We start from the raw sequence: 17,975 nt of genomic DNA, 5'->3' as shown, positions 1-17,975 counted from the left end.
AGAGGGAATCTTTCTCAAACTTTCCATAGAGATTCTCCTTTGGGCAGACACCAAACATGGACATTTTCCACCAGGGGAAAATATGCCGGGGAGTTATAGGCTGCTGAAAAAAGAGGGTAGGGAAGGAAATGATGGCAGAGCCCCCTCCCCAGCCCAGCCTCTTCCCCGTCCTCTGGGAACCACTCTGCAGTGGCTGTACATTGTCACCTTGAGGGTACTGATCAAAGGGTCTGTGATAATGCTTCCAGAGGACAGGGGTGGGAGAGTGGACTGGGTCAGACAGTGGCCAGGCTCCAGCTCACTCTGAGCATTGGGCCTTTTCTGCCTTGTGGGAAGGTTTTGATTCTCCAACCCCCACACAAATGGAAGGAAGTCGCAGATATTAAAAGAGTGTAATGCAACATATAAAATGTGGATGGTGGATGGAGTGTTCCAATTTTGTATGGCTCTGTCCATCTGTCAGACTGTAGAGAAGGAGGAGCCTGGTTTCCTGGCTGCACTGTCTCTTTATCCTCCCCAGACTCCTCACCCCTACCATTCCTTCCCTATCCAGCCAATTCATTTCCCTCCTCACCATCTTAAGTGCCCAGGGGGATGGGGACAACTCTTTAGGAATCACCATGTAAGGCAGGCACTGTGATAGCATTGCTAGGAAGGTATTTTTCAGGTGAGGATGCCAAGTTGAGGGAAGGGAAGTGACTTGCGTGAGATCACACACCTAAGAGACATCAGAGCCAGAACTTGAATCCTGACCGGCGGGATCCAATGCTTAGGCTCTGGGCACAGGCCTCAGCTGCCTCAGGTCTCCTTTTCTTGAGAAGGACATTCCTGGACTGTTACATTTGATCCTATCTCTCAAGCTAACATTTTTTGGACAAATAATATTATTTCATTTACATACACAATCTAAAAACAGAACAAATGAATAAAAAAAAAATAGAAACAGACTCATAGATAGAGGGAACGACCTGGTGGTTACTGAAATAGTGGAAGAGGACTAAGAGGTACAAACTTCCAGTTGTAAAATAAGTTAAGTGACAGGAATATAACAAAAACAAACCAAAGTTTGATCTAAGAACAAGTCTTTTCTTGGATCTCTGTTTAGTTCCTGTAGTTGGTTTTGTCCTCTTCCCACAGCAGTATCATTCTGCCTTAATTAATGTGTGATACAGAGCAATTTCCCCCAACCTTCTTCTTTTTTTTTCTATTAACATATATGAACCGATTTTGAGTCCGGTGTTAGTCAGATGAGGATTCTGTAAATGGGCTCGACATCTAGTCATCTTTTGTCTTAGATTCAGGCTTCAAAGGCATTTTCATTACTTACTTATCAAACTAACAGTTTAATGAAATATTTAAAAAAATGAAAATACCAAAATCTATGATGAATAAAATATTAAAACATTAATTAAAGACAGGATCAGCATCACTGATTTTTCCTTTTGCTTTAGGCTTGAATATGGCACCGTTATGTCAACTTATTCCTGGGGTCCCCATCCCCAAGACCTTCCCCAATACATGATGGTGCTTTCAAAGCCCAGTCTTGGTTGGACCTCTTCCTCTCCTTTGATCTTTGTTCTCTCTTGTCCTTGGAACTCTCAAATGGATGATCTTGTATGCCCTCAATTTTCATCTCTGTGTGGGGGACTCCAAATTCTTCATGCCCAGCTCTTCATGCCCTATCACTTCCCTTAGGTGTGTGTCTTGTGTTTCCATTGACTTGTTAGAATCTCCCACTGAATGCTGCTGACTTCCCCCGAAGTCAACTTGTTCTCAACTGAATTCACCCCTTCCCCCATCCCGTCCTCTGCTCTCCTTTTGACTTTCCTGTCAGTCAGCAGCAGTGACCTTCTTGATCACCTGGCTTCTCCCTCATCATCATTTTTTATACCCAGTCTTCTATCAAGCCTTGTTACTCTTTATTCGCAGACACCTCCTATCACTGCCCTTTCTTCTCCAGTAACCCACACAGACCATACCTTGAACTGACCACTTGCCAGGGGTGGGAAGATACAGAAGTGAGGACAGATGAGCACAGTGGTTTGTCTGAGGTGCTCAGCTTTAGCAGGAGCTATAGGGAGGAAGGAGGGGATTCACTTAGAGCTGTGTACACAGGGCAAGTGGAAGTTGGAAGCAGAACTATGCACCATGTTGTTGAAATGTCTTCTCAGTCTTTTACTGTATACATGAATGTTTTAAACCTACTGTATTACAGGTACTTGCTGGATCTTAGGGAAACAAAGATTGAAAATCAGTTCAGGCTGTGAAAAGCTCACAGTCTGATAGGAAAGACAGACCCACAGATCAACACCACAGGAATATGCTATTTTGGAGACAATGAGGAAGGAATAACCAATTGTGCCTGAAAGGATGGCTGGGAAAGTTGTCCTGAGGAGATGACCTTGAGTTGAACTTCAATGTTAAGTGGAATAAGGGAGATAACTGATGTCATTGGTGATGATGTTGGCCATTGTAAAGGGGAAAAAATGGTCAAGCTCATCAAGGTAATAATGATGTACAAGAAGACTCCATCAGGATGGGTGGAGGTAATGGGGCTATAGGAGACACCTGACCTTAGTGCCTCTGGGGTAATAATTTGGTCACTGATAGGCACCATCCAAAACCAGTCCAGAGAGCTTCATTGCCTGATTTCTGGTGTCCTCTCACAATCATGGCTTGTGATTCAAGGTATAGTTTATCTGTGCCTTATTCTTCTTGAATGAAGAAGCATTCAGAACCCTGACATCCATTTGGCTTATAAAGCAGAACATGAAGATAATCATTTTTTTCTGGCTAATCACTTACAGGGACTTGCCTGCTCCAGGGTCATAGATATTCTTGCAACTGGCCTTGACTTGATTTTTGTCTGAATAAAAAGTCACTAAGAACCGAGGAAAGGGAATTTTTGCCCTAATGACTAGTTGATCAGCTGGCAATGATGTTGGACATCTGGTCCCCAGCCCGCCTCTCGCTTGCAGAGCCCTCTGATTCAGCATCTATAGCTCCATATGCCTGGTTGCCAAGGGAGTATCTGGGCTGGGTCTAGAGAGCTTGTGAAAGATCAAAAATGGAGCTGTAATTCCTACACTATTCCATTCTAGAACCCCTGGCCCTGGTGACTGATAATTCCAGAGTGCCTTCCTCACCCCCAAATATCTCTCCCATTAGCCTGTCACATGCTTGAAGTCTTGCCATTACCACATCATTTCCTTTGGCCTAGGTCTTGCCTCTCCAGGCAAGGAGGAACATATCAAGATGTTATCACTCTCAAACATCCCAGTTACAGAGTTTATAGAACACTTGTCTCCTGGGCCACTGCATTTTAATGGTGGGGAGGAGGGAAGAACTGTTTAAAATCTGGGCCATTTCTCAATGAACAGGACTGGATGAGGATGTGGAGCAGAAGGGTTGATAGCTTTGGGACCTCTGAGGCCTGAGGGTGGGGTCTACCAATGATGGGAGGTGGAGGAAATGCCCTAAATTTGGCTTGGGACTTTGGGTTGAGCAAGGTTTAGAAGTGAATGAAAGCAGTTGGTCTCTGTTTGCTTGAAGGCATCAGTTGGGAGGCCCTGCGGAGGGGAAGATGAGAGATCCAGTACTGGAGTCCCTGCCTTTCACCTGTGCCCTGCTATCACTTTCCAGAGCTAGTGCTTTGGCAGGTGGGGCCAAATCCCATGACATGATTCAGGACAAACATGGCCTGCTAGGGGCAGCCAGTATGTCAGGTGAGCAAGATCTCTCATCCTTGCTCCCTGTAGGGACTTTAAGCTCTCCTGGATTTGCTCAGGGTCCTCTGGCTTCCTAGCTCCTACCCATAGCTTTTCTTTTCCCAGCATGCTCTTAGTGGAGACACAAGGTTGCTTTGCATCCGAGGAGACTGATGCTCCAAAAAACAAAACAAAACAAAAAAAAAAAACCCAAAACAAAAACCTCAGTGGAAACCCAGACGTTTCTTTGGTTTTTAAAATTTTTAGAAAAGCTTTAGCAAGGCCTACATTTTTGTCACTGCAAATGTAGTCTAACTTGCCCCTCCCCCCAATAATCAGCCGCATTCTTTAGCTGTGTCTCCACACAAAACACCTTGTCCTGGTCCCCTTTCCAGTGGCAAGAAGCCAGGCCTTGAGACTTCAGAGAACTGAAAATTCTGGGGCTGGATGTTCCCGGGTGCATACCACCTGGCTGAGCCAGCTGTCCTGTTGCAGAGGGTGACATTTATGTTGGAATCTCATAACCATAGGCAATCAGGTTCTAAATTCAGGAAATTCTGAGAACTTACTGGGTAACTCTGAGTTATCTTTTGAAAACATGAAACAGAAATTGGGAACAACATCTCAAGCATTGTGACTCTTAAGACCGAGTCTCCTAACTCTTCAGGCACGCCTGAAGAGATTCATTTCTTGTCCTTCTCCCTTCTCTGCTCTAGATTGCAGAGAAATGTAGTTCCAGGCTCCCTGGTGCTGAACCCCACCTTGCAAGAGTAAGCTGGATATTTACACCCTGGGGACAGCTCTTAACTAATGCCTGACAGTTGTGGGGTTATCAATACCCCAGTTCCCCTGTCCCTGATGGAACCTTCTGCAGTACTGATCCAAAGTTACCCTCCTGGCACTTTGGTTGATCTCACACCCTTGCCTGGTCCTATTCCTACTCCCATTGTCTCAGGCCCTACCAGTACTCACCCTTCCCCCACCATTCACAGGAATTCTCATCACAGGGGAAGACAAAACAGTATCTCTGTCTCATACTCCTTTTTCTAATTTCCCCCAGTTTGAATCAGTTAGGAACCTGACCCATACTGTCAATTGGGCCATGTCTGAGAGCTTTGCCTTCCTGAATTTAGGATAAGTCCGTAGAGGGGATATTACACTCCTTATCTCCCCCTGAGATGCCCATTTAGACACCAGAACATCTCTAGAATCACCCTTTGTCAGAGGTGAAAGGCTGTGGAGGTCACTGAGATCAGATGAGGAAACAAAGCCCCAGAAAACTAAGGGGCATGTTGACTAAATGATACTTTCTCTTTTTCTCCTGACTGAGATGTGAAGGGAGGTATTGTGTCCTCATGATAGTCATTTCTTTGCTTATTGAGTTATCATTGGTAATGCTTTGTGGTACCTGGAGGAGCCCTAGACCTTTGACACAGGTGGTTGGGAACCTTCCTGAAACCGTTTTGCAAGAGGGAGACATCATGTCCTGTTTCAAGCTATGCTCTCAGCTTATAGAGCTGCTCAGGGAGGTGACTATAAATGGGGTAAAGTAAATGGGGAATCACAATAGGGTTTGAGGCATGTGGGTAGAGTCCAGGGGGTCCTGTGCGTTTAGCCCAGCCTTGCTGAGGAGAGGAGCAGAGAACAGTTCCATGATGAATAAGCCTGAGCTGAATGTTGAAGGAGTTTCCAAGGTAGAAGAAGGTAATGCCCCCAAATTCAATATTCAACCAACATTAGCTATAAAGATGATACTTTTTTATTTGGAGAGAATTTTGCATAGGGGTATGAGAACAGAGTTTGGGGTCAAGTGGAATTTAAATCCTGGCATTATCACTTCCTTTGTGACCTTGAGCAAGTTCCTTAAACTCTCTGAGCCTCAACATCTTCAGCTGTGAATTGAGATAATAAATCCCACCTCACTGAATGGTCATCCAGTTCAAATGATATGAACAAATGCTTGACTTGTACAAAGCAATGGAGAAGTTATAGGTATGAGGTTTTTAGCTTTTATCACCATCAAATGAATGTTGACGGTTCTCCTACTGTGTTCAAGCATTGAATGAACCTCATCTTCTCTCATGCACCCTCATTTGAGACGACAGAAGATATTATACTCTGGACTAGAGACTCAGAGGGAAGAGATGACCTGCCCACTCTTACCTTAAGTGGAGTTCCCCAAGAAGCAGTCACCAGGTGAGCATGTGAGTATAAGTACCTTACTTCGGAGGTGATCCCAGGAAACACTGGCCAGGGAGGGGAAAATGAGACAGAGAAGGGAAGTCAGACCATCCAGGAGGCATTTTCAGTTTTGTTTCCACCTTGGGCAGAGGGGCTCAGTTCCATGGGAAACCCCTGAAAGGCAGTGTAGGACACATGCCTCAACATTATCCCAACCAAGGGGGATGCTGCAAAGTTATCCACCAACTCCAACTGTGGCTGAGAGCCCACCCTGGGGCATCTGGCATGCCCAGCCTGTGGTGCAGACAACACAGCAGACTCTAGTGGCCAGAGAGCAGGGGGGTGCCCACAGCTGGGTATGGGATATGGCAGCGGCCAGGGCCGGTACCTTCAACAGGACACTAGCCAGGTCTCTTTCCATGGTCTTGTGCCAGGGAACTGAGTGACTGCATGAGTGGAGATGGGTGCTAGAGAGCTAGGAAGGGAGACTGAGGACAGACAGGACAGGTGCTGCATCGCCCTCTGGCATTTACACTCTGCCTCAATGAGCAGTCTGGTTTGGTGTTCTGGACCATTTAAGTGCTCCGTTTAAGATGCTCTTCCCGTAATTTGGTGTTTATGATTAACTCTGAGTTGATTTTACCACTGTTTCATCAAGAAGAGAAAAGAAAATATTGAAATAACCCCCACAGCTCTCTGCCTTCAACCCTGATGCACCCGCTCTTAAATTTCCCGCCAGTCCTATCAGATCCGGAGAAAGATTATTAAACATTTCTACTCACAGGCAATTTTCATATATAAGCGCCACATGCATGTTTTCTCTGTCTGGTGCCATGGGTTGTAACCTTAGGAGCAATTTGGATCCAAGGGAGTTATTTGGGAGGTAGTCCCAAGAGTCACTCAGAGGAGTGGAGAGGTGAGACAGGGAAGGGAGTACCACCAGTGGAGGGCACATTAATGGGTTGGTGGGGGCCCTCAGGAAACTCTGTCTTGCTGGAGACCCTTGCTTGACTATTCCTCGAGAGAGGGGCGAGAGGTGAGGAAGCTGGGGCACTACCCCCAACGGCCCCCTTCACTGGGGGAAGGCTGCAGTTCCTGCGTGCTCTGTGCTCAGAGGAACCCTGCATAGCCAGATAGTGAGCTCGGGTAGACCTGTAGGCCCAAGCTGCAAGAGATCAAGAGTGGGAGCTCACGGACGACAGAAGGAGACCCTCTCCCAGGAATACACAGGCACTGAAAACTGCTTGATTTCCTCCTAGTGGGGGAATGGTCACCAATGGGAATGACTCTTTCATCACGCCACTTCCCTACACAACCAGCTTCCAAGGATCCCTGTCACTACTTCATCCAAGCTAACTTCCCGAATTCTTGCCATTCCAGCGCTGCCTGATAATTCTTTACCCTCCAATCCATAAATAATTATAACCATAACAGAATGCATAATCAAACCTACATTCCTGCTTTCCACACCATGTGTGCAGTGGGAGCTACTGCACATTTGGCTAATGGATTTAATAAATTGTCTTGGGCCTGCCCTGCCAGCATCATACACAGCTAGCTGTACCTTCATTCCCAGCCTTGCCCACCCCCTTCCAAACCTTCTGGGCCTGCCAGCCCACTCCTCTCCTTCTGCCGGCCCAGCTCCTATGCATGACTCAAGGCCAGTTATGGTTGTGCCCTTGTCGGGTCTTCTTCCTCCCTTTGCTCTTCACAGTGCATGTTCGGGGGGTCACTCATCAGGCCAGTGGCTATTGGCCATCTGGTTAAGTGTTGGCTCTTGTGGCAGGTGTGAGCTTTGTCTGCCCAAGGATGGGGCTTGAGTCTCTTCTCCATCCCCATGGCATAGCCATGCATGGGGCCAAGTCCTTGGGCAGTCTTCCATGAACACTGGAGGGATGGGTGCTAGGAGACATGATTATGGGGACCGTAGTGGATGCTCTTGGCACCCTGCCCACATCCCTGCAGCATTCCTTCTGCACGGTGAACACTGCCATTCCACCCCAGGACTCCTTTTTTTGGCTGGGGAGCTTGTATGGTCTGTGTGTAGGGCAAGAAGAGGCGATGTATATGCACACACATGCACAATGAGCTACAGAGCAGGAAGGACACAGCACAAGTTGGCAACTTCCTCATCCCCAGGTGAGATGATTTTGAAGGGTGTGCTGTATGCTCCCTCAAGGTCGGACCTACACACAGCCAGCCTCATTCCCAGCCTTGCTCACAGGAGTAGCCCACAGTGGTGACTTGCTAGGTAACATACTCCCTTTTTGGAGTTGCCTTCTCTTATTTTTTCAGTTCTCAACTCCCCCATGAGTGTTTCCAGCTGTCACCTCTCCCCGGATTAAACTTGCCCTTGAATTCTTATCTTAATTTGTGCATTCAGGGTCACCTAGACCACGTGGGTGGCCTCAACATGAGAACCAGTGGGTGTAGGGTCCCTGAAGCATACTGAGATTGTTGGGGTTCACTGTGTCTATAATGAGGACTGGGGGACACTGAGTGTTAGGGGCCAGGTAGAGCTGAGGTGCTGTACTTGGAGGTAAGTCTGAGGTCAAGGGAAGGGTCAGGTGGGCGTGGGAAGCAGGGTTTCTAAGTGTAAGCTCTTTGCTAAAGAGGAGAGAGGTTGATGAAGTTGGAGTGACCCTGAAGCTTGGTAAACCCTGAGTATTACCAAAAGATGTGCTCTGAATGGAAAGTTTACTACCAAGTAGTTTGGTTACAGAGAGAAAGTGCCATTTTGGCCAGCTGAAACCCACATCTTCCTTCTGAGTCTGAGTGGCTGCTTGGGTACCTTTTGCCAAGGAATCTGCTTACTTTTGTCCTGACACAGTACTTGATCTGTTCCCCGCTGAGGGAAACCTGAGTTAGTGGTTATGACCTACACTTTGGGATCACAGATGGACCCTCTGACTCTATCTCAGACTCCCCTTTAGTCCTGGCTTCAGAGAACAGCTCACACTTGCCATAGACTAATTTCTCCCACCCCTGTCATTAGACAAACTTACAAGTCCAATTTCAAATATTGTTCCAGAAACAGATGCTATCAGCTCAAGGAGACCAGCAAAGAGAGAGTGGTTCCCTGAGTACTGCATCCCACCCCCCCCCAAAAGCTGGAGCTCTGAAGGCACAGATCTCCTACAGGGTAGGGATCTCCTGTGGCCTGAATTTTAGGATATTCTATAATGTGACCTTGGCAATGAGGGCCAAAGGCCTTCATGACTATGTGAATTTCATTTCTCATGCATCCATCTGTTCATCCTGAATCTGGAACACTTTTACCCATTGAAGGAATTAAACAGGACTTGGAAAGAGCTCAGCAAGACCAGCCAAAGACTCAAAGAACATTTGGCTCAAGGAAATTCCAGGAGAGAGAGAGAGATGGTGAAAAAGGAGGCTGGAATCCTGGCAGCCACCTCCCACCCAGATCAAGGAGGGTAGTACAAGCTGCCAAAGAAAAGATCCAGGCCAGGCTGGGAAGCTACCTTCATACATGGGTAAGGATGAGAGAGGCAATGAGACTCCATTCTCCAATAAAGTCCAACACAGAAGCAATTAGTTTTGTTGGGGTTGTTTAAAAAGGACCCTGAGGGTATGCTGAAGAATTTGTTTGGTAGAAAACCTTCTGATTGGGAGAGAAAGGCCTTGGTTTTTATTAATTCCAGTTCTTTCATTAACAGGATAGATAATTTTTCATCTTTCATAAAATTAAAAACTGAACTCTCATTTATTCTGAAAAGTGAATAAAAGTGTACTGCTTCTTGATGAATTTTCATGAACTGAATTCACCCATCTAACTGGCACTTTGTTAGAGAAATGGAAGATGATTAGCACCTCCAAAATCCCCACCTGGTGCTCTCTTCCCAGCCACTACTTCCTCGAGGGTAGACACTACCCTGACTTTTAATAACATAATTTTGCCAGTTCTTGAATGTCAGAGCAATAGAATTATTCAGTGCATATTCTTTAGTGTCTCTTTTTCCTTTCAGCATTACATATTTGAAATTTAGCTACATTGTGTGTAACAACAGACCATTCTTTTTTATTGCTGTACAGTATTTCATTTTGTGACTATACTATGGTCTATTCATTCTGCTTTGGATGGATGTATGAACGGTTTCCAGTTTTTAGTTATTATGAATAAAGCTGCTATGGCATTCTTGTGTGTGTCTTGATAGATGTATGTTTGCATTTCCATTGCACATCCCCCAAGGAGTGGGATTGCTGGGTCACAGAGTAGGTATCTACTTAGCATTGTAGATATTACAAAGTAGTTTTTCAAAATACTTTCAGCAATCTTACTTTCACTAGCAATGTATGAGGTTTCAAATTGCTCTATATTCTTGCTGATACTTGATACTTTTTGCATTTTTCATCTTCACCATCCTGGTGGTTGTGTAATCATATCACATTATGGTTGTGTAATAATATCACATATGGATATCACATATGTGTAATGATATCACATTATATTTGCATTTTCCTTATGACTAATCGGGCACCTCATACTTATGTGTCTATTGACCATTTGGATATCCTCTCTAGTGAAGTGCCCTTTCAGGACAAGCTTGTTCAAAACTTTTACCCATTTTTCTGTTGGGTGGCCCGTCATTCTCATATTGACTGCCCACAGTGTCTGTGTGATTTTTGAGCAAACCTCTAACCCTCTATAGACCTTTGATTCCTCACATTATTTTTGTTCTTACTGTGGAGTTAACTCCAACCTCTAAGGCTTTGGGGCAAGCACACAATCGTGGACTTTCAAGTGAGCTTATTTCATCTCCATGGTCCCTCTCAGGCATGGGTATGACTCGGGCTGGTCCAGTGAGACACTGTTGAAGGATTTGGGAAGGCAAAACTCTTCTGGGATTTCTTGATGTGAGGATGATCAGATGATGTTAGGACTGAAGTTGATCTTCTGATCTTGTTGCCATTGATCCATGAAGACATGAAGAGATGCTCAGAGGGAACCAACACCAAGGAGAGAAGAGAATGTAAAGAGAGAGAGAATGAGAGAGGGAGAGGGGGAAAAGAGAGAGTAGATACAGCAATTCTTTTTAGTTTTTCTGTGAGCCAGCATTTTCTTTATCACTTAAAAGGAAGACAATTAGTTTTGTGATTGCTACTGATGCCCTGCCCATGTTATCCCTTTGCCACTCACTATTCCGTTTCCCACCCAAAGCTTTCTGCTACAAGTGCTTGAGACTGAGGATGTTTCCTAGTCTTTGGAATCTAATTGTATAGGGCAAGCTGGAATGCTGGGGCTTAGGAGTCTTGGGAGTAATCCTGAACTAATGAGAGGTGACAGTTGGTGAATAAACACTCTAGCATCCTCTCCCTTATGTGGGACACCTAGATGTATTCTATATAATCCCTAAAATTTTGCCAGCAGAAATGAGCTCTCAGCTTTTCACTCTCAGCTTTTCACTGTAGTGACTGGCTCACTGATGCCCACTTCATGGGCTGCCTTCCCTGTCTGGTCTAATTTTCCCACTTTTCTCTTGGGGCTGCCCCAGATCACCTCCTAAATAAACCAGTTGCATTGCAATTCTTGTCTCAGAGTCTGCTTTTGGAAGATTCGAAACGAAGGTAATAAAGGAACTGTACTCTAAGCCAGAATTTCCATGAGCATTATGGAATCCAAGATAATCTAATGCAATCTGGGTCAGTTTGAGAGTTTTGTATAGAGCTTGAATAAGTCTCTGAGGGTCTAAATAAGTGTAAAGTCATCTCTGCCTTCAAGAAACCTACCAGTTTGGTAAGAAGATTAGACTCCCAGATAAAACACTGGAAAAAATATATCTCAGAACTCTGATGTTGGCAGGCTTGGGGACCTGCTCTGGGGGAATCTGGCTAAATTTGACTAAAATCCTCAATTTTGTGGTTCCTGAGAATCCAGTCCAAAGTTCCTACCCATTTTTTCACGTTCCCAACAATAGACTGGACACAAATCCCATAGCCACAGAAATCTGATCATACACAACAGTTTGATAGTTTGGCAATTTTAGGGAAGATTTGGAAAATTATGAAAGTAATCATGTCTCTCACCTTACAGCTATCTCCTATGTGTGGAGATCATATCTCTTTGAATACTACCTCCATCCAGAGGACGCTTCTCATTGGATGCTGCCCCCAAGTCATCGGCTCAAGCTTGGTCCTGATTATGTCCTCCCTGGTGGAAAGCCTGCTGGGCTGTTCAACCTTCTCCAGGGCCCTTTGGAAACTGGAATATCTAAAAAACTGAAGTCTAGTTTGATCTTGAAGTTATCTTTGAGCCCCCTCTTTCTCTCATACTTGAAATCCAATATGGTGGCAAAACTTATTGGCTTAACTTCCACGATACATCTAAAATATGAGCACCTCTTACCTTCTCCACTGCCACCATCCTGTCTTGAGCCACTGTTTTCTCTTTTCTTGATCGGTCTAATACCCTTTCCACATGTCTCATGATTGCCAACCTCGTTTTCCTTACTCGTAGCCGATATATCTTTCTGAAATTATAGATCACATCAGTATATAAACTCTTAGCTCAAAACCCACCAAAGGCTCCTCATCTCATTCAGAGTAAAATATGGAGTCTTTCCATGATACACAAGGGAGGGGTTGGCTTTCATCGCCACTTTGACCTGAACTTCTATTGTACTCTTTGCCCACTCTGATCCAGCCAAACTCCCCTCCTGCTGTTTTCTGAACCTGCCAAGGAAGGTCACAACTCAAGCTTTTTGCATTTGCTCTTCCCTCAGCTTGGAACGTTTTTCATTAGGTTTCAGCATGAGTCATTCCTCATTTATTTGGAATCTTTACTCAGAGTGACCTTCCTTGACCATTCATATAAAATATCACCCCCTATTGGCACTCTCTTATTCTGTTTTATTCATCCACTTGATATAGTAATTATATATAAACTTAAAATTATTGATTTATTTTTTGTCTCTATCAGCATATAAACTTCTTGAGGTAGAGGAATTTGTTGTTGAATACTGTAATCTTGGTGCCAAACACAGAATATTTGTTGATGAATGAATGAATTTCAACTTTGAGAAAGTGTGGAGCTCCAGGGTTGCTCCTGAACTTTGATTGAACCCAGTGCTCAACTGTAGAATTGATTACAGAGATAATGCAATAATATAACAGAGATGATGATGGTAAGACTCATTGCTTGGTCTGAGAGCACAAGACCATGTCTCTTTTGTATTTAAATTAAACCTTCATCTTTAGCTACCCAGATTAATGGTAGTCCAGTATTTTTCTTTGGGTTGAATTACACTATGATATTTACATAGTTTCATGGAAACCCTTCTGCTTCTAGAATCCCTACAGATAGAATTGAGGAATCAGATTCATTTTTCCTGATGCCCTCAACAAATCACTCTTCCTGAAGCAAGACTTCGTTAGACAGACACTCTGATGAAAGGGGATGATCATGATTCTTCCATCTGTGGACAATGGTAATCACATTTTGACTTCCCTTTCTTCTTCAGTGTCAAATGTGGGGCTCCAGCATCTTAGTTCCAGGAGAAGAAGAGTAGGCTATATCTACTGCTGGGATGGGCATTGGAGGGAGCCCAGACGCTGCAGCAGGGATGTGGAAGTTAGCTGTGATGTGTGGGCTGGGAGAAGTATAGGCTGGACCTCTTGTTTCATACCTTCTTGATCAGGCAGCAGGTTGGTCAAAGTAGTCAAGGCAGATGGCTGTTGAACTTATTTATAAATATCTGAAGAACAGAAACTTTCTTGCAAGGATACTTTCTTCTCAGACTGGGGAAAGCTGTGTCAGTTCCAGGAACCTCTGGGCTCATCTTCTCTGAGGATATCACACCCATGACTGTGATGTCACTTCCTCCATCTCCCATGACAGCGTTCCCCTGTCACAATGGGAACACTTGCTCTGTTGGCCTGCAGTGACCTTCAGATCCTCACGACCTCTCCTGGGGTCCAGCTGCTTGACAGCAAGTGCATGGGTTAAAGATGTGTATTTTTCATCCCAGTGCTCAATTGCAGAATTGACTTCCCAGTTCTGAGTTTGACTAGGCTGGTTGCCAGCATGATGACCTCTGAAGGGACTTTTAGCAGTATTTACAAACACTGGGTATAATTTCACCTTACTTTAGAGACCAACCTCTGCATTAGATGTAATCCCACTGTGGGCATGGCAGATTTATAAAACACTTCCCAGCAACTCACTTACCTGGGAAGATGTGGTTTGTTTGTAATCGCTCTGCTGTTGTCACATATGAACCCCCACTCATGGTTGAAGGGGCTGGTTCCTCCCCTACTCCCATTCTAGAACTTACTATGATAGAATACTTTAGCCAGCTCCTTTAACTAATGCCTGGGACCTTTGGGATAAAATTGCTTCTACCCTCAGCCACCCCACCTCTCCTCCCTTAGATAGATTGGGGTGTAGGGGCAAGGAGCTCATGAACCTTTGTAATCCTAGAGAAGATTCTGGGTCTGCATGAGTCCTCTCTATGGCCCTCTGGCTCCTCTGCCCCTGTTTATTTCTTCCCCCGCTGACACTTGGGTTGAGGTTTGTTACAGGACAGCTCAGTCTTGCCTCTGCCTTTCATCCGACCCTTTGTCCTTGGCTAAGGGACTGGACTCAGCGTGGGGACACCCTCATCCCTGCCAAAGCTCACCTGTGCGGGCTGGGTCCCCATGCCCCTCTCTGCCCAACCCCCACCCCAAGGAAGCCTAAAGGAGTTTGTGGGCCCCCACCCCATGCTGGTAGCACTCAGAAGCAAGTTCTCTCCATTTTTACTTGGACTTCAGATCACTACAAATAGCCCCGGTGTCTATCACTTCTCTGATTCTTGTACAGGAGTCAGTAATTTGGAGAAAGTATCTTTCTATTTTTCCAACAGCAAGATTTCTTAACCCACCTCCTTCCAGGAGTGCATTTTTTCCCTGCTATTTTGAGTCTCAGAGCTGGATAGAGAGCCAAAGGTACAAGAGCTGAGAGTGGAAGCTTGGGATTCAGGCTGCAGCCCTAAGTCTGAGACCCAGCACGATCACTGGGGTTTCTGTGGCCCTCCAGCTCCTCTGTCCCTGTGCTGGTTGTCACCCTGCTGAGACTTGGGCTGAGGTTTGTTACAATGTGCAGCCATGGGCAAGTCATTTTGCCTCTTCAGGCTTCAGTTTCCTTATCTGTAGAATGGGAATAATCATATCTGCCTCTCAGTATCATGAAGATTAAATGACACGGAGTGCTCAGCACATGTTTGCTGAACTAAACGGGCGAAATGAATGAGCTAGCGGATGGGCTGGACTTTGCCAGTACACTTGTGTGCATTGTAATGGTAGGGTAAACACTCTGGCCAGACTTCCCGGTCTCTCCTCTCTAACTACTTTTAAGTAAAAACTGCTGTTTGTCTATAATTGCTTTTCTCTTTGCTGTAGGTTGGTTTATCCTCATAGCAGATGGTGAACTCTCCAAAGGTGGAGACTAGATCTCCTCCTGTCTCTTCCTCAGCTTGGCAGATGCTCAGTAAATGGTCACTAGCCATTGTGTCCTATTTGGCCAAAAGGACTCCTGAATGTTGGCATGGAGAGAGCAGAGGCTAGGCCTGAGATGAACCCTTGGGAAGTACCAGCTTCTGCCCTTCCCAGCCACCTGGAAAGCTCACTTTTGTGTCCTTGATATGGAAGTTAATATCTTAGAGTAGCGGAGGCATTAACTTACATGTGGAGAGAAGACAAGATGGTGCAGGGGCTAGGCTTAAGAACCAAAGGCCTGGGGCCTGGAGAGAAACACCAGAGCAAAAGAGGTAGATGAAAAGTTTATATCTGGGTGGTTTTAGTAATCAAGTAATGGATGGCTGTGGATAAGACTGTGATTTTGATTTACAGATAAGATGGTGATTACCAGAGGGGTAGAGGATGGGGGCTGGGCAAAATGGGTCAAGGGCAGTAGGAGCTATGGTCTCCCAGTTACGGAATGAGTAAGTCATGGGAAGAAAAGAAACAGCCCAAAGAATATAGTCAATGATATTGTAACAGCAATGTATTGAGACAGGTGGTAGTTACACCTGGTGGTGAACATAGCACAATGTATAAACTTGTGGAGTCACTACTTTGAACACCTGAAACTAATGTAACATTGCGTTTCAGCTGTACTTGGATACAAAAATAATACCAGTAGGCTAGTACATTTGCTGAGTTTCCGGAGTACTCAGCAACCTCTCACTCTAGAGGCAGGTAAGTCTCTACCAATCACACACAAAAGTGCTTTTGGGAGAGGCTGTGAATGTATCAACAAATTCAGCTCATCTCTGGGTACAGAGCTCAGATCTCAGGCCATGGTGGACCACAGTGCTCTCCTCCCTCCACTTTAAAGTGTGAGAAGAGTGTGTGTGACAACACTTAGGCATTCCACACCCATGGGCCCTTCTAAAGGAAATTGTATCACCCTTGATGATAAGGAAGGGGCCCAATACAGCCTGGCCATGAGAAAGCTTGGCATGAATGTTCAGCTTAATAGAGTAAAGTGAATAATTAGGACAATCAGATAATCTCTTTATGGAATTTTACCAGGAAGCTATGGAAAGAACCTGCCAATATGTATTAGGGGGAAAAAGAAGATAGGCCCGTGGCCAAGACGCACTGGTGGTGAAATACAAGCGTGATGAACCTCTTTGGGTTGAGAGGAGCACCACGCAACTCAGTCCCTGGGGTTGCCTCGGAGCTTCTCAGTTCCCTTGAATGGAGTTACCTGGGTGGGTCTCTGTTTCTTCACTGTGGTTTAAAGACCCTGCTTTGCAGCTAGAATGTGATAACATAATGGAAGCCCTAGCCAGCTGAAGCAGGAAGGCCATGCTGAAGCCAGTGCTTTTTAGACTTTCCCATGCCCACGGGTCACCCGGGCATCTTGATAAAATTCCCATTCCCATTCATTAAGCTGGGGTGGGGTCCGAGATCCTAACTTCCTAAGAGCTGTCTGTTGAGGTTGATGCTGCTGGTTGGGGGATCATGGTTTGAGGACCAAGGGCTTAAGCAAACAACACACACACACACACACACACACACACACACACACACACGTGCATGCCCACACACCATCACCAATTACAAATTTTACCCAGAAGTTATATGAGACCCCTTCAGGTAACCTCTAGTTTTGTTGTCTAAACTTGTCATTTTTCACTTAACTCCACTATAAAGCTGAAGAAAAACTGATGATTTAGAATAACCAACTGCTTTTAATTTATTTTTGGCATGGGAATCCAGGATACGTTAAAAATTAATAATAAATGTTCTTTAACTTAGCATAGGTTTCTTTTGTGTTTTAGAACAAGAAAATTCCATTAAAAAAAAAAACTGTAAGAGTTTATTTAGTCTCCTGAAATTGTACCTTTAAATGTCTCCCTGGGGAGGACTCATAAAACAGTAGGGAAGAAATGGATTATTCAATAAATGGTGCTAGGACAAAAGCTTTACAACTTGGGGAAAAAAATCAATTTAGAGTCTCATCTTACAATACACCAAAATAAATTTCAATGGATTAAAGGACCAAATATAATACAAAAAAAACTATAAAAGCATGAAGGTATTTCTAGTTGGGGAATACTTAATAAGGTTAAAAAAGTTGGAGGAAGTGATAAAAGCTAAAAATTTTATTATATAACATAAAATTTTCTGTCTGTATTTCCTCCTGTTCCCACCCCATCATAATTAAACAAAAATCAAGATAATAGCTGGAGAGTATACGCATCACCAATATCGAGAGAGGGCAGTTCAATTAACTCTGTGCCTTTGTTGAAACTGAGAACTGTACCCCCAACAGAGAAAACCTTTCTCTATGTAAATCAAAACACAAACTGCAAAAGAGATATAAAAGGAAAATAAAAATAGCTGCTGAAAACACACAAACATTAAAATATTGGCAATACACACACCAAGCCAAAGGTTGATTATTTTTTAAAAAGATTTTATTTATTTATTTAACAGAGTGTGAGAGCACAAGAAGGGGGAGCAGCAGAGGGAGAGGGAGAAACAGGCTCCCCGTTGAGCAGGGAGCTCAACACGGGGCTTGATCCTAGGACTCTGGGACCATGACTTGAGCTGAAGGCAGATGCTTAACTAACTGAGCCA

The 17,975-nt window shown here is 44.7% G+C and overlaps 1 long non-coding RNA gene across 1 annotated transcript; it reads right to left on the bottom strand.

Moving 5' to 3' along the window:
* Window positions 1–5,225: 5,225 nt before the first annotated feature.
* LOC101678841 lies at window positions 5,226–13,663 on the bottom strand. The gene is made up of 3 exons (XR_200844.3): window positions 13,532–13,663; window positions 12,253–12,376; window positions 5,226–5,953 (listed from the first exon to the last, which is right to left on the bottom strand). It is a non-coding gene; the product is annotated as an uncharacterized LOC101678841 (long non-coding RNA).
* Between the last annotated feature and the right edge of the window lie 4,312 nt (window positions 13,664–17,975).

This window comes from Mustela putorius, unplaced genomic scaffold (assembly GCF_011764305.1).
Source record: "Mustela putorius furo isolate JIRA1106 unplaced genomic scaffold, ASM1176430v1.1 tig00000874_pilon_pilon_pilon, whole genome shotgun sequence".
Lineage (NCBI taxonomy): Eukaryota > Metazoa > Chordata > Mammalia > Carnivora > Mustelidae > Mustela > Mustela putorius.
Note: the sequence above shows the minus strand (reverse complement) of the source record. Positions and strands in the feature narration are given on the sequence as shown.